Consider the following 22,046-nt stretch of genomic DNA (forward strand, 5'->3'; position numbering starts at 1 on the left):
GGCTTCCCCCAATGTGAGTGTTCCCAAGGACTCAAGTGGAAGCTCTAAGCTTTCCCATAACATGGTCGCTAAAGTCCCATAAAGTTGCTTCCACTATATCCTATTGGTCACAAAGATCACTAGGGCCACTCCAGCCAGATCCAAGAGAATGGGAAATAGACTCTACCTCTCAATGCAGGGAGCACTGTGGTACAAAAAGAAGGAACTGAAGGCGACCGTCAACTTGTGTACAAATTAACTGCCATAAGGCACCTGAAAGCACCTGGTACTGTTGCTAGCATATTAATCAGTGCTTAAATAATGTAAAGATCTCACGAACACTTCCCTTTCTTCAGTAAAATAAATTGTTTATTAACCTTCATCCAACTGACAGTCCTGCGTCTTTACCTGTAGGTTGTTCATTATTCTGTCCTCTGAATTTTCTTTTTTCTTGTTGGGAATTTTATTTATTTATTTTTTCTAATTGAAGTATAGTTGATGTACGAGGCAAGAATATACAAGGGGAGAAAGTCTCTTCAATAAATGGTGCTGAGAAAACTGGACAGCCAGCCACATCAAATGCTTCTCAAAACTCGATCACTGTCTCTGTGGTTATGATGAATGATTCTCCCATTTTTTTTAACACACGTAGCCTGACAAAGGCTGTTTGGGGAGTATAATACTAACAGCTAATGTTTTTGAACATTACTGATATGCAGAGCTTTTTTTTTTTTTTCCACAAATGATCTAATTTTATCCTTTCCAGAAATCTTCTAGGTAGGTACTCTGTGTATTTGCATTCCCCAGATAAGAATAAGGCTTAGAGAACTTTGTGACTGATCCTGGGTCACACAGCATGTCAGTAGCAAATGGATGAGAGCAATCCAATTTAGCTAACAGCAGTAACTATGCTCTGAACCGCCATGTAGTTGGAAAATCTGTAAAGATAAACATGTTAAATTACATTTTATTGTATACTTTATGAATTACTTTCATTCTAGTTTATTAAAACAGACCACAAAAAATTATGTATGTCTTTTCTATGGAAGACTATGTAACTATCATAAAAAATGAGGTAGATGCCTGCATTTATTTTTGAAAACAAAGTTGTAGGAGTACATATATATAGATAGAGAAAGAGAGAGAGTATATATATAACATATATATGCTACATAAATATTACACACAGGCATGCATACAAATACACATAGAAAGAGAGGGGGCATTTCCACAAAAAAAAAAAGACACATTAAAAACATTTTCCATGCAGTTCATACCAAGAAACAGGAGCTGGGTTTCTTTGACAAGAAGAAAGAAGAATGTTTTCTTCCTCTTCTTTATTATTTATAATCATAGCAGGTGCTGCTCCTGGCCTCTGCCCATATTCTTTGGCCCATCCCAAAGATTACTAGCAGCTTTGTCCGTAGTTCCTATATAGGTGGCTTTGGCTTTCCACCTCTCTCTCTGTCTCCCTTACTGTGTGTGTATGTGTGTGTGCACGTGTGTCTGTGTCTCTGCTGCTGGCTTGGGGCAGGTCAGAAGCCCCTGGAGCAAACCTCCCTCGACGTGGGAAGGCAGTGATGGAAAAATCCTCTGACCTCTCTGAGGTCAGTCCCCGTGGGACTGTGACCCACTTACCTGGAACGGAGCCCCTCCTCATTCGCACCTCCTTTGCTGGCCTTTCCCCTTACCTGTCTTGCTTCCCACTTCCTCACCATGCCGCCCTGGATCTCCTCCCCAAGACACCTGCGGGCGTTTGTGTCCCTGTCTCCGCATCTGCTTTGGGGAGAACCCAAATTAAGACAAATACTATTTAAAGTTTTCTTTGTGCTTGTGTAGCTTTTACCTATACAAGCAAGTGAGCAAACAAAAGCCCCGCTATGTTCAGATTGATAAAACCAGGAAAGAGCACATTCTTTGCAGCCTCCAGTGAGGGCTGCATTGTCCCCAACGCGCCCGCTGGGCCTGCGGCAGAGGCTCTGGCTTCTACCCATGCACAGGAGCGTATGCTGAAGGCCACAGTGGAGTCTAAGGAACCCCGGGTGGGGTGGGGGTCCCTCTGGTGAGGCTGGGAGCAGGATGCCCCTCACAGCACCTCGCCCATAGGGCATGACCCGCTCCTGCGTTCCCATGCCCACCCCCTCGCACAACCATCTGTGGTTGAACCCGGCTGCATGTGCAAGCTCTGAGCGGGGCCTCTGCTGAAGGCTGCTCAGCTCCCCCAGCACAGGGGCTGGGACCAGAGGCCCCGGGATTCATTGTGTGCTTCTGACACCGCGCCCTGGGCCCTGGCCCTGGGGAGCTGAACAAAGTCGTCTCAAGATTACAAGCCATTTCAGCCCGATCAGGGGTTACGGCCCCTACTTTTTAACATGCTGCTTTTATTTGCAGGCTATGAAGTGTAATAGTTCACCATTTTGGTTTAAGTATCACCATAAAAGTCAGTGAGATGGAACAGGCAATAAGTGGTTCTTTTACATAGTGTGGCTGAGGCTGGGAGCTTACGTCTTCATTAACCCACAGAAACGGCTCTGAAAGGGAAAGCCGGGGTGGGCGCTCCCAGCCTCAGGGATCAGAGTGGTCCCGGCCCCAACCCGGGTGCCTCCCTTGGTTCCTTCCTCCGCTGATGCGGAGCCAGGGGGCAAATAGGAGGGCAAAGAGCTGATGAACTTCTTAGGAGCAGTTCTCAGCCTGTGGAGGAAACATGCAGCTTCGGGATGGAAAGTGCAAAACTCTCCCCGGTGGGGGAGAGGTAAAGGGGTGTCTCCAGCAGGATACGCCACCTGACCATCATCTGGGCATCAGGTATTCTGAGTACAGTTCCCCGTAAAACTCCCCAGTGCAAAAAGTGCAAAAGTGCAAAACTCCCCTTTATGGGCTTTCCACATAAAAACAAAGGCACTTTAAAAAACGATTTTATTTATTTATTCATGAGAAACACAGAGGGAGAGGCAGAGACACAGGCAGAGGGAGAAGCAGGCTCCTCGAGGGGACCCCGATGCGGGACTCAATCCCAGGACTCTAGGATCACTCCCTGAGTCGAAGGTAGACACTCAACCCCTGAGCCACCCAGGTGTCCCCAAAAAGGCATTTTTTGATGGGAAAAAAGATAAGCTTTCATACCGTCCATCTACAATCTGTCCCATAAAATTAGTAAACAAATGCTATGGTCCAAACATTTGCATCTCCCCTCAAATTCATGTGTTTTTTGCCCAAACTGCGAGTATTAGGAGGCGGGGCCTTAGAGAGGTGCTTAGGACATGAGAGTGGATCCTCAGGAATGGGATCAATGCCCTGATAAAAGGCCTCACAGACCTCCCGCACCCCTTCCGCTAAGTGAGGACACAGTGAGAAGTCTGCCATCAGCCACCCTGAAGCAAACCCCTCGCCAGAACCCAACCAGCCAGGCACCCTGATCTCTGACTTCCAGCCTCCAGAACTAGGAGCAATAAATGCACCCTTATAACAAGACAAGCCATCCTATTTCCAATCTTACCCAACATATCTTATTTTTCTTAAAATAAAGATAGCCACCCTTCTCTTATAAAAGAGACCATGGAAAAAACCATGACCAGAGCTTGGTAGATCCTCATTACCTGTTGGCACCTTTTTTCTCTTCTTTTTCTTTTTCTTTTTCTTTTTCTTTTTCTTTTTCTTTTTCTTTTTCTTTTTCTTTTCTTTCTTTCTTTCCCTTCCTTCTTTTCTTCTTTCTTCTATTTTCTTTTAAAGATTTTATTTATTTATTCATGGGAGACACACAGAGAGAGGCAGAGACACAAACAGAGGGAGAAGCAGGCTCCATGCAAGGAGCCCGATGTGGGACTCGATCCCGGAACTCCAGGATCACATCCTGGGCCAAAGGCAGATGCCCAACCGCTGAGCCACCCAGGTGTCCCTCTTTCATCTTTTCTATGAAAACATTTCTTAAGGACTAAAATTCCAGATTCAGTGAACCCAAGCCATGCAGTGAAACATACACAACTTCTCATCTTCTTATTCTCACATTCATGCCAGATAACGCCGGTCGGCATAGGCTAGTCTACCTCTCCAAATAACAACTATGGACCTGTTAGATTTGCCCCAAGAGATAAAAAATCTTTTGCCCCCTCTGTCTTAGATCCTGTTTTCTTAGAAGGCCAGTGCTCTTACCCTGTCTTTCCAAGTATTTCTCTTTCTCATAAAGGTGAAGTCATGGCTGTGTGGTTGATTATATCTTAACAAAGATGCCTTGTTTAAGCCAGAGAAGCTACTCCTCTGTGAAGTCTTCACTTTGCAGAAATTCCTGTCATGTTCAGTATCTTTCAAGTTGTAGAACATACCCCTTTCTGGTCCATAGTTACCATTCACCTGTCTCATTTGTACATCATGAAACCATGGGGTAAGAAGGAGTATCCTTCACTGGTTCCAGAGTCTGAGCCAAGTGATAATGGAGAAATCCCTGTTCTATAAGTCTCATATGGCTATGAGAAGACCATTTCTTCATAATCCAAAAATGCAACAGGACACTACAGAAAAGTCTTTGGATACCCAAGAAATAACACATGTTCCCTCATCCATAAGCCAGAATGGATCAAGTCCAATCTTTCATATTACTCATTACAAAATTAGACTTAGTTTATCAATGAAGGTCTTCTCCATAACCCCGGACTTTGTACTCAGAAAGGGTGTAACTTAAATTTGCCTGTCAGTAGCCCTCTGGCCACTTGGAGTTAGGGGATAGAACTAAGACAGTAGCTTCTGTCATCCAGACGTAGAGGATTCAGAACCTTAACCCGTCTGTGATGACATAACATCTGAACACACCAGAACCAAACATTCTGCTGCACCAACATACACCCAACATTCCAATTTCCTGCAGCCATCACTCGTACCCTAAAGTTCCCATCCCTCTGTGGCTCTGCACCTCTAAATGACAGGGTGAGGATTGCAAGCAAGCCCAGACACTAAACTCACCACAAAGGCAGATCTTATCATTTGCTCTGCATAATGTATTTCTGATCTATTCTCCTCTAGACCTTTATTCCCATCGATTCCACTCTCCCAATGTCTCAACCACAATTTTACATTTTCTCCTGATTTTGCCTTTACTCTGTTTCTTTGCATTAAGTTCCCCATTATCTTATCCAGAATACTCTTGACTTCACCCCCATTGCTGCTTTGACTATCCTCCCTAGCTCTGGTGCTTCCATCAAGCGTATGCCAGTGTCCCCCTGAGCTTCCTCTGGCCGGCGTGCCTGGACCAGGGAGCTGCTTCTTTGCCAGCCAGCTACACACACTTCCAAGGATGCTGCCGCAGTGTTATTCCTCCCGCCACCTTTTTGTCAAGAATAACATTTTTAATAAATGAATAGCTGCAGATTCTCTCCAGAAAAATTATGGAACTCTCATCAAAGAACCATCTCGTAGTGCTTTTGCCTGAAGGTTTGCCTCTGCGGGTGCTTGTGTCACTTACCAGTTTCCTCTGCACTTGAGAAAATTTGGCTTTCTCATCTTTGAATTATGCCTCTGGAACAGTCAGACGTGCCCTGGGCCTCACATGGGCAGCATTAGGGTGGCACATTTTCCCACAAGATTAAGGATTCGACTTGCCACTACACATCCCTAAATGACTCATCATCTGCTTTATGTCCCCTTAGTGTAAGATGTCCCAAGACACATTGAAGTCCTTTGAGATGTGAGTAAGCTTTAGCTTATTCTGCATCCTCCTACATCACAGGACAACAAAGACCACCCTGAACTGGTGGTTCTGTGAGTGGGAGCCATCGCCAGGGGCCTCAGACTATAAAAAGGTGTCAAGACCGACAGGGCAGAGGAAAGGGCGGTGGGTGTCCAGACCTTGAAGCAGGCCCCAGCATCTTCCTCAAGGTAACTTCTGGGAACTCCCCAAGGAGATGGACCCCATTCATTCCTGGGACCCGGTCATCCCCTACAGTCCTCTGTAATCCCACCGTGCCCGGGCATGCTGCCACACCAGAGCCGATGTCCCGGCTGCTGCCTCGTGGATGCTTTGCCACTGATGTGTTTCCGTATGTATGCATCGATCTGTCTCTCTGTTTCCCACATTGTTTACCTGTGTGCTCCTCCAGATGCCTGCGATTGCTGGAAGTCTGAACTCTGATTTACAGAGGGGGTGTTATTTACTTCAACATGATTGAAAGTGTTCCACAATCTGTCTATCTTTGGATATGTCTACTCTCCTGGCATCACACAGAACCAGACACAGCCTAAGGCCTTATGTTTCCTGTTAACAACCTGCACAAATGTCTCTTCTACACATTATCAATGTGTCCTTCATAGCCGTGTAATTCGTGAAGCCATCTCAGCCTGATCTGAATAAGCAAAATCCTGCCAGCTGTGGGACGTGAGGACCCAACTGGTTCGCACAACCAAGCACAGTATCAAAATACTCGTCCTAGCCCAGAACGGCAGCTGTTATACCTTTTGAGGAGTGCCCATTCTTGACTGTTGTGTTTTACATGTGTTTAAGAATCGTGGTCTGATAAGGGATCTTCTCATTTGGTTTTATGTTTTTGTTTTGACCTAGGACGGGCCGTGGGGTGTGACTTAACGAGACAATCCAGTGAAATATCATAACAAGAATGCACTTTCTGTTTTGGCAATGTCCTATTATTCTCCACTCTCTATCAGTAAACTATTGGATACAAAAAGTTTTTACAACCCTCCTTGAAGGCTTCCAAAAACGACACAGATGTATTGCTGCACAACATTAGCTGTGGAGAGAATAACTCTGTTAAAGAAGGCTTTTTCCAGTTATAGGGAGAAGCAGAGTCGTTCTTTTAGGGTGAAATTTATAAACTGTGAATCTCATTGGGACAGCCTTGTTGAGCCCCCTACACTAGAAATTTAGACACCCATCTGTATCATATCTGCCATGTGGATGGGGTAGTAATGAGAAGGAATGTGAACGGAGGCTGGGGAAAAAAATGGAACAAAGAAGCAAGATGTCCAGAATTATTCCTCAGACTGGATAGAATTACCACTGAAGATCACCTATCCCCAAGTTCACTGAACCATTTTTTAATACCTGACTCAGCTTTCATGGAATGTTGACAGAAAGATGCATGATAATAAACAGAAATTATCTATTCACCTGGAAAGTAGAGATGACTCTGTAAATTGAGTCTGCTATCTGGTTTATACATCTACTATTTATGAGTTTTATTACTGTGAGTTGGTTCCAAGAGTCGGATCATCAGAACAACAATCAGTCAAATCATAATTCAAGATACACAAAGTTGAAGGGGCTGTCACTTCTTTAGCCTAGCCCACGGGACTCCCCCTGTGAGGGAACTTGAACCTTGAGCCATGTATTAAAAAGTCATAAATCACTGGAACTGAGTAGTTCTAGAAGAACTTTTTGGAGACTTTCCCTGAGTTCCCTCAGGCTGTCCTGCTTTCTGTCCTTCCCAAAGCCTGGCAATTCAGCTTCTTTACTTCTCTGAACTATCCACTATATACCTCAAAAAAATTTTTTTTTATTTGCTTCCTTTAGCCTGATGTGGATTCTATTTCTTGCAACGTCAGGACTGTAAGTCATTCAGGAGCCATGAGGCTGTTTCTATTCGTGTACAAATGGAGGTACATGGAAGCCATGATTTCTTTAACTGGATTTCAGGACCCAAGGGCAGGATAATTAACCTTTTATTAGGGAAGCTGTGAACCCTTGCCTCCTCCTCCCCAGGCAGAGACAAACAGTTCTCCACCCGGGCCTGACTGAGCGATGTGATTGTTCGAGCCCACGTGCGCTTGCACAGGAAGGGAGCTGCTGGAACTTGCCCAGGAGGCCCTGGCTAGCACCAAGTGCTGGAGGACCCAGGAGGAGGGCTCCCCCCTCACCCTGGGCGGTCGGGTGGAAATAAGCTGTGTCTGCCGCCCGGTTCTGGCAGCAAAAGCAGCACCAGCACCAGAGAGGGTTCGGACTCCAGACCCCCCAAAACCAGGAAATTCCATGCTGGAGCTAAAATTGTAGCTGGCCTCCCTGGTCGTGCTCTCAGCTCACACGCTCTGCAGCCTCAGCACAGCGTGGAAGCACACACGCTACCCACGTGGGTTGAATTATGGAGGCAGAGAGCTGCCGTCATCTCCTGCTCTCACAACCTCAGGGCGAGGAGGATCCTTCACCCTCCATGTGCTTGAGCCCTGGGACCCAGCCGGCTGTTAATTTTAACCGTGGCAGCAGAAACAGAAAACTGACATCGGTTGTTGCAGGCCAGGAACCGAACTAGAGATTTAATGAGTATTATCTCTCTACTCTTTCCAACAACGTTTTGGTTGAAGTAATATTATCCCCATTTTACAGAGGTTTCCCTGTGTCTGTACATGTGCCCAGCGTTTGGAATCTGATCTCCAGGTCTCTTGTGTCTGAGGCCTGCGTGACTACTTGGCGTGTTCTATCTGATGCAGCTGAAGAGTTTGAATTGCTCAATTGAATTGCCCATGCTCAAGTGCCTTCTTAAAGTGATAAAAACCAGACCCCCACCCCTAGATGTTTCTATTGAAAGAGCCAGGAAATGTGGTCCTTTAGGCCGGGAGATTTTCCTCTGCCTCTTCTGGCCAGGTCATTGTCATTAAGAGAGACAGTCAGCTCACAAAGGATAGGACTTGGAACAGAGGGCCCTGGATTAAGAATTAGGAAAGCCAGTTCCAAGCTCTTCCACATGACATGGGTTCCAACGCTTGCCTTCTTTGTGTCTTCAACCCATTTATGAGAAGACAGGGCATAAGAACGTCTACCAGAACAGCAGTGTGCCCTATGAATAGGGCAGTGATCTACCAAAAGGTAGAGGGAGGGGGCAATCTGCCCCAGTGAAGCATGTTTTTTTGTCACTAACGTTGTTTAGACTTGAAAAAGAGGGTGAGGAGCCTCAGTGTCCATTGAAAGATGAATAGATAAAGAAGATGTGGTCTATATATAGAATGGAGTATTACTCAGCCATCAGAAAAGATGAATATCCACCATTTGCTTCAATGTGAATGGAACTGAGGGTATTATGCTGAATGAAGTAAGTCAATCAGAGAAGGACAATCATTACATGGTTTCACTCATAACGGGGAATATAAAAAATAGTGAAAGGGATCATAGGGGAAAGGAGAGAAAATGAGTGGCAAAAATCAGAGAGGGTGACAAAACATGAGAGACTCCTAACTCTGGGAAACGAACAAGCGGTAGTGGAAAGAGAGGTGGGTGTGGGGAAGGGGCGAATGGGTGGTGGGCACTGTGGGGAACATTTGACAGGATGAGCACTGGGTGTTATACTATATGTTAGCAAATCAAACTCCAGTAAAAGAAAAAAATATATATATATATACACACACACAAAAAAAGGAAAATAGAGTGGGTCTTTAAGTTAATTTTCTGATTGTTTTTTAACTGTCTACAGACGATGCAACCCTTCCGACCTGCATGAGGGAGCAGAGTGGGAGGAGTTGGAAGGTTATCCTAGATCTGTGTGATCCTAGATCAAGGAATTTCCCTCCCAGCCCCCCAAAAAATTATAAGGCAGCTGCTGGAAAAGAACTTATAAACCATGAACATCAATCCATCACTTACAAATCCAGAAACTGAAGCCTCTAAAAGAAAATTCAGTTGCCCAGGATCGCATAGTAAATTAGTGGCAGAGATAAAGCTAAAGCCAATTTTCTCAATCTAAAAAGGAGTCTCAGCACAAATGTAAAGTGGTATGAGACCAGTGTCCCACCGCCAGAAAAGGCTCCCTCCCAATAATTCCAAGGAATCCAGTCACCTCAGATTCTGGCATCAGAATGAGGGATCACTGGGTCCCAAAGACTTGTGCTCAAGTCTTTGGGTGCTGACAACCTCACTGGGAAGGGCAGACGAGCCACGCTATGGAGTAGAAATGACTTCCCAAGGCACAAACACAAGCAGTGTCACAAAGCAGCACATGATGAGGTGTCAGTTTAGGGGAACAAGATGGTGATGCTCCAACAAAGCAAAGGCAAGCAACCATTTGGCGCTTCCATGAACTCTTCCCATCTCACCTCACATCCTCTCTGGTTCTCTGAGCCCTTAATCAGTAACTTAAACAGGAGATTTGCTGGGTAATTATATGTTTATAAGAAATGATGGTTTAGGGGAAACAATAAGAGACAAGGAGCCATTAGACCTGTGTTTATTGCTTGTCCCTGCTGTGTGCTAAGTGAATGGTCTTGGACAACTCTCTTCACCTTTGAGACTTGCTCTCTTCTGCAAAGAGGGAATAATAATCCATCCTTCTCATGACTGGTTGAGAGTTGTATGAGAAATGAGGCAGAAGAGTCTACCATTATGTTTGGCTCATGGTGACTGCAGAGTAACTTCCTTTTCTTCAATTGGACTGCTAACTCCTTGAGTCCTTGTATGACTTAGCATCTCTCAAAGCTCCTTCTTTGTGCCATCACAAACATTATTGATTTAAACTGGCTTAAGAGTGATCAGGATACAGAAGAAGGATGTCTACCTTGTTTTCACAACAGAAGAGAGTTGGATGTGCACTGCTTTCCACTGAACATCTGTTGGAAACTGAGTTGAATTTCTGGACAATTCTTCATGGTCCTCGGTCCATGGTTTGGGTCCATCATCAGCTAGACACAGAATCCTGCCAATAACCAAAGAAGAAGAATTACTTCCTCAAGCATCTAACAACCCAGAAGATTTTGCTGATGATCTCTTTAAAGTTTCTATATGATGATCTCTACAGCATATTCATTTTCCCAGGAAAATGGCAAATTCAGTAAGATGAATCAAATCTTCATGGTTTTATCTCCCACCAAAGAAAACTATCACTTATATTTATGCCCACACAAGAATTGTACCAAAATTAGTTAAAAGTACTGAATGGTTTATGAAAAAGATTACTTTTATTATTTTTAATCACTGTATTATTTGTTACCATAAAAAGGAATGCTTTATTTCATACAATAAAGCAGAGTTCTATATTAGAGGACATGCACATATACACACACTTATGTATAACATGTCTGTGTGTATATTTACCATAAAAGTATATATTTGTGTGTATATATTTATGTATTACATTATATTATTTTTGTATTGTTTATATTTGCATTTTTTGTACATTTATATTATTATGTTTATATGATTTATATGTACATATAATCATATATGTACATCATGGTCCTCTTAATAAGGGGAAAATAAGCATTAATTTACCTTTTGATTATGATAGGAATTGTAGACAATGTGGAAAATACAATATACCAAACAGTCAGGGTCTAAACAGTAGACAAAAGTCATATAGCACTCTGAACAAGAAAAGTTTCACACAAAGAATTACTAACTATAACATGGAATAACCTACTACGGGGTAAAGAGAATTCCAAGGAATACAGTAATGGTGGGATAGGAAACAGCCCCTAACCATAGGGTTGAGGCAGAGAACCCAAGAGAGGAACAACTTCGGAAGATCCATCAACTTCCCAGAGCAGAGATCCAAATTTGGTTTGCGATGATACTGCTTTGGCCCAAAGGATGGTGGGGAAGTTCCCCGATATGTGTGTTCCTGGAGTAAAATGTTGATCCCCAGTAGGAGTGTGGCTGAACATCTCTGGAGATGAGCATCACTGGGTGACCCACTAGCCACACCCCTGCTATGGAAGCAAGACTCAATACCAGAGTCAGAAGAAAAGCACTTTTCTAGACCAGGGTCTCTCCAGCGCCCTCTACTGATACATTTTGCCATTATGTCTACCGCAAGAGAATGGTATTCCAGTGTGGCAAGCAGGACACTGATTTATGGATGTGTAGTTGAGAGGTATAAACTGATAACCAACACATACAACAAAATATAAGAAAATAAACTAAGATCATCAATAGGCCAAGCAACTGAAAAAATCTTCTGTTGATAATATCAATAAATATTCTTCTAAAACTTTTATTTATTGTGTGTGTGACAGTGGGGGGATGTGTCTTTCCATGGTTTGGGTTTTGTTTTTTTTAATATAATCAAGATTATATTTTATGCCCAATGTATCTATATTGGTTTTTAACTTATAACACAGATAATGTTTTATATCATTAAAATTCCACTTAACATCATTTTCCTGGATGCATAATATTTCACAATATTATGTGTACAATAGAGTACATACTGAAGTAGCCTTCCAAATCAATGAGAAAAACAGCACGCTAATTGATAAATGGGCAAAGGACATGAACAAAAGAACTGTTTACTAAATATGAACTACACTTTTTAGGCAAAGATAAAGAAATGTTAAATCTCTAACAACTAAAGAAAGCTATGATGAAAAATACAGCAAAACTGGGCATCTGCTTGCAGTCATGCTACATTTCCTTGTTGGAACATCTGAGTTACTACTCAAATCAGTTTCAGACAATGACAAATTCTTCAACTCCAAAACTTGTTTTTCTTCAAATGAGAATGGCTGTAAATCATAATTTTTCACATGCATGTATGTTGTGTGAGTGTGACATTGCTAAGTTTTAAATAGGCGCCCAGACAGATGGGAACCAGAACATGACCTTCATCTCTCCCAGGGTTGCCTCCAGAATAATGATTGGGGTTTGTTTTGAAATGTCTTCCTTGGAGAAGGATTCCCCAGAGGCATCTTATAGACTAAACCTTTGGCTCTGTTTGGCGCAGTGCCTGCAGTGGTCAGGCCCTGGGAAATGCTCAGGATCCCTGCAGGGGGATGAGGCTGCAAGGAGGGGCCCAGCTCCAGACCCGCTCTTCCTGATTTGTGTCTGCTCTGGCCTCAGTGCCGAGCATGGCCAGTGTTGCTACCTCTGTGGTGGACCATGAAAGAGTTGTGACATTCTTTTATGGAGTTGCCACTCCCCTCGCATCAAAGGCCACCTACCTATTAGAATAGTGGAAAGAATGCTGGATTTGGAGAACCCAGATCCTTCACCAAATAGCTGTATGATCGTGGATAAGTTACATAAGCCCACGAGTGGTGACCTTCTCACCCAGAGCATCGGGCCAACGCCTGCTCTGCCTGTATTACTAGATCGTTGGGAGAAACACAACTGATTTACAGGCCATGTGCAAGACGGCCTAGACTCTGAGACAGACCAGACGTTTTGGATTTAAATATTGTTTCCATAGCTGGGCATCCCAGAGAAAGTTTACTTTTCATGCTCAGTTTTATGAACTGGAAAATGGAGATTTCTCATAGAATTATTATGAGAGGGGCACCTGGATGGCTCAGTGGTTGAGTGCCTGTCTTTGGCTCAGGACATGATCCCGGGGTCCTAGGATCGAGTCCCACATGGAGTTCCCCTCAGGGAGCCTGCTTTTCCCTCTGCCTATGTCTCTCCCTCTCTCTGTGTGTCTCTCATGGATAAATAAATAAATAGTTCTTTAAAAAAGAATTATTATGAGGATTACCTTGTATAAAACGGGTAAGCATTATAACAAGACCTAGAACCAGTCTTGTAATTACAGTAATCCCAGTTTAGAAAGTCCTACTTTTCAAGCATTCTTTCCTACCTTCTCTTCTTAACCTCCTCCACACTCCTTCTCAGTTCAATCAAGCAGTATTTTGAAACCTCCACTTTTAGTATTTTTGTTATCATCTGACATGGTGAATGACATTTTCCTAGCCTGGATCTCATCTATCTGAAGTCTAGGACGACACTCCCAAGCCTTTCACATATTCCATTATTCATTCAGTGAATGTTTATTGAGCAGCTACTAGATCCCAGCGCTTGTGGGGGGTCCTTGAGGTATAATTATGATTTAAACTCAGCCCTGGTTATTGAAATTCTGGTGGTCCAGTTCCAAATTGGGAGGCAGGCAAGTAAACAAATGATTTCAGAACTGAGTGATAAGTAGGTAACAGAGTCAAGCACAAGGTTCTGTGGGAAATTGAGTGAGATGGGATTAGCTCTTCCTTCTGGGATTAGGAATGCCCCAGTGGGTTATTCAAGCAGGGCTCTGAATGTACTCGGCAGGCAAAGAGGAAAAAGGTACTCTAGACCAGGAGAACAGAATGTTCAGGAGCATGGAGGTGTGAACACACATGACCTAACAGGAGAGACTAAAAAATTGACTCTGGCAAAAGTAAAAGGAATGGCTGCAGTAAGTTACATGGGGGAAAGGGCAAGAACCAGAAAATACTGTAACATGAATGAAAGGATTTGGACATTTTCCTAGAAATTAGGAGTTTTAAACACATGGCCACCCAGCAACCCTGATTTAATGAGGTCAGTGTCTTTAAATTTTGCATTGAATATGGAGCATGTACTACTTATTTGGCCACAGAGCCCACTGTGCCATATTGTCTTATACTGCACCCCTTCCCAGGTAGCCCTGATGGGTCTGAGTTGGCAACCCTGCTTGGGCTTAATTAGTTGCTAAAGACTTTATACCAGGTATTGACCTCATCAAGTCCTTCTGGAGCCTGGAAGGAGGAGGTGTTGCATGTCCTGGGGTACGAGTTTGTATGAAGAAAGAATAGCTAAAGAGCTACTGCACTAAAATGAAAATAATAGAAAGTGTTTGCAAGGACATGGAGTAACCAAAACTCTTGTACACGACAATCACTGCAAGTCTCAATTGGTACAACCACTTTGCAAAACTTCTTGGCAATATCCAAGTTTAATACTGAACATCTGCAGGCCCTATGACCCAGCAATTCCATTCCCAGATACATGTCCCACAGCTCTGTGCATACACGTAGACCCGCAGTCAAGCACAAGACTGTTTACAGCAGTGGTATCCACAATAGCCCCAACCTGGAGACTACCCAATTGGACAGTACACTGTGGATAAACAAACTGCCACGTGTTCATGCCAGAGGTTACTATACAGCTGAATGCTCTATGTCTATGAAAGCAATACAGAGAAATCTCCTAACAATATTGAATGAAAGAAGAGAATCTCAAAAGGGTATATATTGAATGAGTCTGGGTATAAAAAGTGCAAAACCAGTCAAAACTAAGATTAACTGTTAGATAACGATTATTCGTGGCCGGGGAAACAATGTAGGTCTGCAAGAATGCAACAAGGTGACTTTGGGAGAGGTGGGGAGGGCTAGCGGTGTTCTATTTCTCCATCTGGGAACTGATTTCATAGGTGTGTTTGGTTTGTAAAAATTCATTGCTCCAGAAAAAGCACACTTACAATATTGTGCTTTTCTGAATAGACTTCAATAAAAAGGTTTTTAAAAATTTAAAAATAAGTTAGAGGTCACTGTAAGGCTATTGTGGTAGACCAGATGACATTTTTGTGAAGGTTCTACTGTAAATCAAATGCTCTCCTAAATGCCGAGGACACCAGGCTACAGAACCTGGAGGAGAAATTAAACGATCAAACACTTGAGAATATTTTCAGTAAGGAAAGGCAAGGGAATGAGCTACAGCTTAGGGGGTGTCACTGAAGGATTTGGGGCTACTTTAGACCACATAGTCACTGCTTTCCTTCTTCTCAGGCTGCTAGGATTACGTACTTGTGCACCATTATATTAATCAGTGGTGTTAAAACAGGATGTTGGTGGATCCAAAGCCAGCAGATCTTGCTCCATCTTGGCAGGGAGGCGGGATTTTGACAATGCTCACCTAGAGGGGCCATCATGTGCAAGAATGTGGCACAATCACCATGCCATAGCAGGCAAGACCTGTGAGCACAGACTGATGATCCAGGGTTCAGAGTGTCATCACTGGGCAATGGGAAGTAAAGTCATTTGCTGTATCCATGCACAATTCCCAGGAGACATTCTCCATCAGTCTTTGGCCTATTTTGCAGAATCCTCTGCTGTTTGCCTCCAGGGTAGACTATCTCCCAAGGATACCATGACAGCATATTTAACATACCCTTCATCTCAACATTTTTTTTTCCTGAAATGTTTTTTCTCTCTGACTCCCCGGCAATTCTGAACATAATCGGTGTTCCCTTGTTACCAGGGCTTTTTCAGTACACTTTATTTTTGAAAGGTTTCTTGAAGCTCACTTTTTGCGTGTTTAATATCCGAATAATTTTAGATTTCATAGCTAGTCCCAACATCTCACTAACTCTTGCATGAGTTAGAGAGCTCATTGGAAGAAAAGGTATAGGTGTTTTTTTTAAGCCAGACCAACATTAAAATGGAAGGTTTTAGTTTTTAATAATATCACTGGAGATTCTAAAAATAAATGTGCTGTATACATGTAAAATCCTAATCACAATTTTCATAGCAGAATATGAAGCAGAGACAACTTGAAGATATCTCAGCTTTTCAGAAGGAGTTATTGCCAGATTTGATTCTGTTTCAACAGCGTTGGCTCTCCGGTATGTCCCTGCATCTCCAGAGCCTATATATTTGAGAATCTGCCTTAGATATTGACATTCCTATGAAGGCTTCCCTGAAAAGCTTAGCCAGGAATGCCTTCTACAGACATCTGTTGTACCTTCCTGACACAGGACTACATGAGGGCATGTCTATCAATCTCCCCAACTGGCCTGCAGGGTCTTGAGAAAGGGGATTGTGTCTGAGTTGGCTATGTATCTTCTATCACACAGCATCATCGCCATCATCATCATCATCATCATCACAGGTCATATCAGCTGAGCATGCACACTCCACCCTCCGCTGCCTGAATGGGCTTCTTTCATTTTAATTCTCCCAACAACCCCAGCAGAAGGTATGATTACCACTCAGTCTTATATGAATAACACAGGAACATGGAGGAATTAAGTCACTTCCTTCACATCCCTCAGAGCTAGAACTAAAACCCCAGGGAGCCTGGCTCCTATCTTCATTGCCACTTTTCCTCTTCCCTAGCACAGAACTAAGCACAATGGAAGGTCATAATGGTGTGTGGAGCAAACTGGCCCCTAAGTTTGGCAGTGTCTTGGAATTGGTTTGGACAAAAAAAAAAAAAAAAAAGGAAATGAATTCCAGTCTCACAAGAGTTTTATGGAAGACTATGGATCATTGTTCCAAGACTGCTAGTGACCAATTTGCTAAACTGAGATCTGTGAGCACCCCAGCCTTCCCAACAGTCATACCACCATTGTCTCCTAGAATCTCCATCCAGCTGCTGGGAGGATTCCTCAGGAGGCATGCTGTGAGGACAGGTGAGGCTCTTGGAGTAGAAGGGAGACATACTTAAGCAGTTGGCAGCGATGTGCTTTTTCCATTCCTTTTATTAACTCCCATTGACTTCCATTAAAAAAATGAAAATGCATTCCCATGGGACAAAACATTTGGCCTCACTACTAGGCAAGAGTGACCTGTATGAAAGAAACAAATCCTTTTCAATCAGCTGTTTAAAGGGAAAATGATAATGGATGAGAAGACCTGAAGGAATAAAGATAACCATCTCCAGAAAGCAATGTTGAACAGCATAAAACATGAAGCAGGAAGAAAAATACCTTTTAGCAAAATAATAATAATAATAGTAATAATAATAATAATAATAATAATAATAATAAAGTTGAGAAAGGAGGCCAAAGGAGTCCAAGCAAATGTGGAGATTCATTTAGTTATTTTATGTTTCTCAACCCATGTATTCATTTAGTCAATACACACCACTCATCAGTGCTGTATGCACCCTGCCTGACACGAGGGAGAAAAAGACAAACTAGAAAGTGCTCAGGAAGTGGCACTGGGGCCTTGTGCTTGGTAGGCGTGCAGATGCTCTCCCAACAGTAACGCCATGGACTCGGGCCTGGAGAGTCAGCACAGCACAGACTCTGGAACCAGGATCTTGTGGGTGAGACTTCTGTTCTACGGTTTACCACCTGTTACCCTGAGCAAGGCATTGAACCTCACTGACCTCATTTTCCTATCTATAAAGTAGGGAAGATAGCCTCAGACACAAAAATGTTGCTAAAAGGATTAAATGAATTAACATTTGTAAAGCCCTTAGAAATGAAATACAAATGCAGTTGCACCATTTGTTATCTACAAGAGTTTGGGGAATCAGTTTATTTATTTGTAAAATTGATAAATTAAACAGCTAAGGATTATAGATACGAAAATCACACAAATATATATATACGTGTATGTATCTACATCACACACAAATACATATATACTGCATATATACCTACATACCTATCTAGCTATACAGGTGCACATACACACATATATGCAAATGTATATATACACACATACATATGCACTATATACCTAGATATGTATGTATAACATGATATGTATATGTATAACATGAAGGTATAAAGTGCTTGATGGTGCCTGACACCCAGAAGACACTCAAGTAGCTATGTGGTAAGCACTTTGCAACCCTCATCTATCTATACCTATCTCATATAATTTTGTCATTTTATTATTATTTAATAGGAAATGAAGCAAAAGGAGATGCTGAAGCTTTTATATATTAAAAAAGAAATTTGCTGAACCTCCATTGTGTGCAAGGCACTGAGATTTCATGGTAAACAGAGACAGATGTGGGGGCTGTGCTCAAGGGCGCTTGTAGTTTAGCCAGTTGTCCTGGCTTGAGTGGATGAGTGGATGGTGTTGTCCACTCAGCTACAGAAAATTAGAAGGAAGAACAACTTGGTAAGGGAAGTTCATGAGGTCAGTTAAGGACAGACGAGGGTAACAGAAAGAGCTGGCAGGAAGACACATGGGTTTGGAACTCAGGGGCAGAATGGAGTCTGGGTTTCTCAGGAGCTGCCTCAGGAGAGTAAGATTGCCAAACTGAACGAATGGAGTGAGAAGCTGTAGCAGGTAAAGAAGACAACTGTTGATAACTCTCAATATTTTAAATGCAAGTAGAGAGAAGGTTGCAGTGATAGAGAAAGGAAAAGTCAGAAACGTAGGAGATCCAGGATTCTGCAAGGGAATGCAGAGAAAGGCGGCATCCATGGGATCCTGTCCTTGCAGCCTAGAAAGGCGAAGGCCACTCACACAGCGGCCAGAAGTTCAGAAAGCGACATAGGTCCTGTGTTGTCCGTATTGTGACAGCCGTTTACAAAGCCAAACTTTGAGACATTGCGTGCATGTCATGAGGCTCTTGCCATCCAGGGGCTTCTCCTTTCTGGAAAGTTGCTCACCTTCTGTTCTTCACAAGTCTTTACAGTTTAGTCAGAGCTCTCGCCCATCTGGTCGGGGCCTCTCCACCGTGAGTCAGGCAGGGCTGTCGTCACTATGTCCATCCAGAGGAGGAAGGAATGAATGAGTTACAGAGGCTCAATAGAGTCAGAGGGCTTGCAGATTTATTAGCATCCTGCAACATGCTTGCTGTTCTCTACCTGATCCTGGCTTTAGAGAATTGTGTCTTCTGAGACCTATCTGCAGGAATTAAGCTCAGGGTCTTCAAGGGGCACTTTGGATCCACATGACCCTTGACATATGGAGAGCTAACTTCCTTCAGTCCTTTGGAAAGTGAATAAAGAAATACATAGGGGACTAAACCTGTTATTAGAGTATTTTCACAGTGACAGAGAAAAAACGCAGAGAAACACATCGCTGTGTGTCACTATACCCCACCCTCTCTCCCCATCCCCAACCGATGGAGCAACCAGCCTGAGTCCCTGGGGATGGTGGAGGCAGCAGCCTGTGCCTGCTCCCCTTCCAGAGGGGGCCTTATCTCCTACTGCTGGTGGCTCAGCACTCGGGCCATCCCTCGTGTTTCCATATTGCTGCTGCTGACTTGGGACCTCAGCTCTGACTCTGCTTCCCTTCCTCGTGTAGTTTAGCCAGACTTTCTTATTTCTGAAGCCAGCAGCTTCCCTAGGCACAGTGACACAGGATGTCATAACTCAGCCACCAAACAGGGAGGGGAGGAAGGAATGAAATGGTGCTGAGTGGCTGAGCTGAAGAAGCATGTGTGCAGGGGAGCCTTAGAGGCTGACACTGGGGATGTCAGACACAGAAGCCAACTGGGGGTCCAGGTGACTCTTCACATTCAAAGTCCCCGGCATATGCCAAAGAGGTGAGACTTGGAATTGGGACTCTTGAGTGCTGCTCAGCAAACCAGGGCTGAAGCACTTGTGGATGAATGGAGCCCATCGGAAAGACAGGAGTGGGTGGGATTTGCAAGGTGCATCCCACCATCCCAGTATAAGCAATGCTAAGCATCTAGCCGTAGACCCCTTTCACATTCCACAATCTGGTGGGTCTTCAAGGTTGCTCAGGTCGGGATTCATGAATCCAACCATGTAGCTAACAGCGGCCAGGACTCCATCCAGAGGAGCCAGCACCAAAGGGGCAGGGCCCTAGAGAAGGGCCCCAGAGAGGGCACAGGGTCCCTGCCGCCAGACACACTGGAAGGGAGTTAGCAGATCCTACTGCAGCTCTCAGCTCAGTGTATTAACATGTGCTGAGCTGTCGATCCTGTTTCACAGAATCTTTAAGTTAACATGGCAGACATTTGGCTGACTGTGTCTTTGAACATTTAAATTATGTCAGAAAATTACACTGTTTTTCCTCATAAAAGCTTGAGTTTTAGATAGCTTGCTTCATTTTTAAAAAACATTTTGCTATACATGGAGAAATATATATACATGTAGCATATGCATATAGAGAGAAGTATCACAAACCTAGAGAAAAGTATAACATACATACATACTGCAGAGCTCACTGAGTATCACAACTGAACACACTCATGCGACCAGCATCCAAAACCAGAAATACAGCACACCAGTACCCCCAAAAGTCTCGGTAACTCTTAACTCTTCCCTTAAAAAAAAATTCTAACTTAGCAACTCTGACAATTCCAAGAAATATCTTTCTGATTTAAGTTGAAAACAAGCAAGGAAATCCGATACAGTGTGCAGGCGCTCACTCTCCCGCATATTCTTTGTACAGATCTTTCCTACAAAGGGAAAGACGCCTTGTCTCTGGCTTACCCAGCAAGGCCAGTGGAGATTCACTTGGACTCCACGGAATGGACTTATAGCCCTTCGTGGTGGCTGTTGGCTATGCAGTCACTCAGAAGTTGGCCCTATGCCTGGATGAATGTCCTGAACCCTCCTGACTGACTGATGTTCTGCACGTCATCCTTCTAAACTCTGAGGCAGCAGCCAACATGGAACAGGTGATTTCCACAACCAGCACTTACTTATTTTCCTGTGGGCTCCAATAGAACACTTGGAACCGTTTCCTCTACAGGGAAGGCACACCTTGGAACTGCTAAAGAGCCTGCTTCCAGGATATTTTGAGCCTTAGAGTCTTTGCTTGGGATCGGGATGGGGGAGGGGTACAAATATTCCTCCAAAACTAGATGCAGAGTTTTCAGTATTGTTCTGGGAAGATGCTGCAGGTTAGGTAATATTTCCACACTCTGTCCCTTTTCCCTAAGAGGTTAAGAACCTCTTTATTTGACTGTGAGTTCACTGATGGAAGGCATGTTGATCTTCCATCTTCACCCGTAATGAGATGTTTTACCTACCTTCCCAGCCGCCAGCCTGTGTGATGGAAAAACATGGGAAATTATAGTCAAGCACACTGATCCCTGTCCCCTGCCCCCACCCATGAGACACTGGATAACTTTTTCAAACTCTCTGAGCCTTAGTTTTCTCAGCAGTGGAATAGGTATAATAATGCCCACTGCATTATTTATATAGGTATGTATATGTCTGCCAGGGCATTTGTCTCATTGGAAGATTTAAAGAAGTCCAGCTACCTCTACCTGTCTCCCTGATACATCCAGGACAAGTTGGAATACGGAGGAAGGTTGGGTTCAGGGTGATATGGATATTTTCAGACTGATAGCTAGGATGAGCTTGAGGCTGGCCATGAGACAGTAATGCCACCCAGAAAGGTCATGGAACAGCAGAGAGAGCAAAGTATACTGTGTGTCTCGGGTGATTAATAAATCTCACCACCTCCAGCCAGGAACCTTTTCTTTACTGGGGATAGCCCATAGCCCTTTAAAATGCCCCTCCCACCTGGGTCTGCTCAGTTCTGGCTGTGGTCTGAAGTCCATCTATCAAAGTTCATGATTCACTGCCTTAAAGCAATGCTAATGAGCTTTATTTGCATCCACCAGGGGAACTGGCACGATGCTAGGTACTCAATAAATGCCAAATGAATTTAAAGTTTGAAGTCTATGACTGAGTTTAGTTTGAAATTATAAGTGAAACAGTATACATGAAAGCCTATATAGTTCCTCTATC

The 22,046-nt window shown here is 43.6% G+C and overlaps 2 long non-coding RNA genes across 2 annotated transcripts; one reads left to right on the top strand and one right to left on the bottom strand.

The window, feature by feature from the left end:
* Window positions 1-637: 637 nt before the first annotated feature.
* On the bottom strand, window positions 638-4,713 carry LOC144298345 (uncharacterized). The gene is made up of 4 exons (XR_013365294.1): window positions 4,129-4,713; window positions 3,576-3,699; window positions 1,671-1,755; window positions 638-917 (listed from the first exon to the last, which is right to left on the bottom strand). It is a non-coding gene; the product is annotated as an uncharacterized LOC144298345 (long non-coding RNA).
* Window positions 4,714-4,805: 92 nt separating this feature from the next.
* On the top strand, window positions 4,806-6,529 carry LOC144298835 (uncharacterized). Its single transcript, XR_013365712.1, has 3 exons — window positions 4,806-4,896; window positions 5,154-5,844; window positions 6,066-6,529. It is a non-coding gene; the product is annotated as an uncharacterized LOC144298835 (long non-coding RNA).
* The last annotated feature ends 15,517 nt before the right edge of the window (window positions 6,530-22,046 follow it).

The sequence above is a fragment of the Canis aureus genome, chromosome 26 (genome assembly GCF_053574225.1).
Source record: "Canis aureus isolate CA01 chromosome 26, VMU_Caureus_v.1.0, whole genome shotgun sequence".
NCBI lineage: Eukaryota > Metazoa > Chordata > Mammalia > Carnivora > Canidae > Canis > Canis aureus.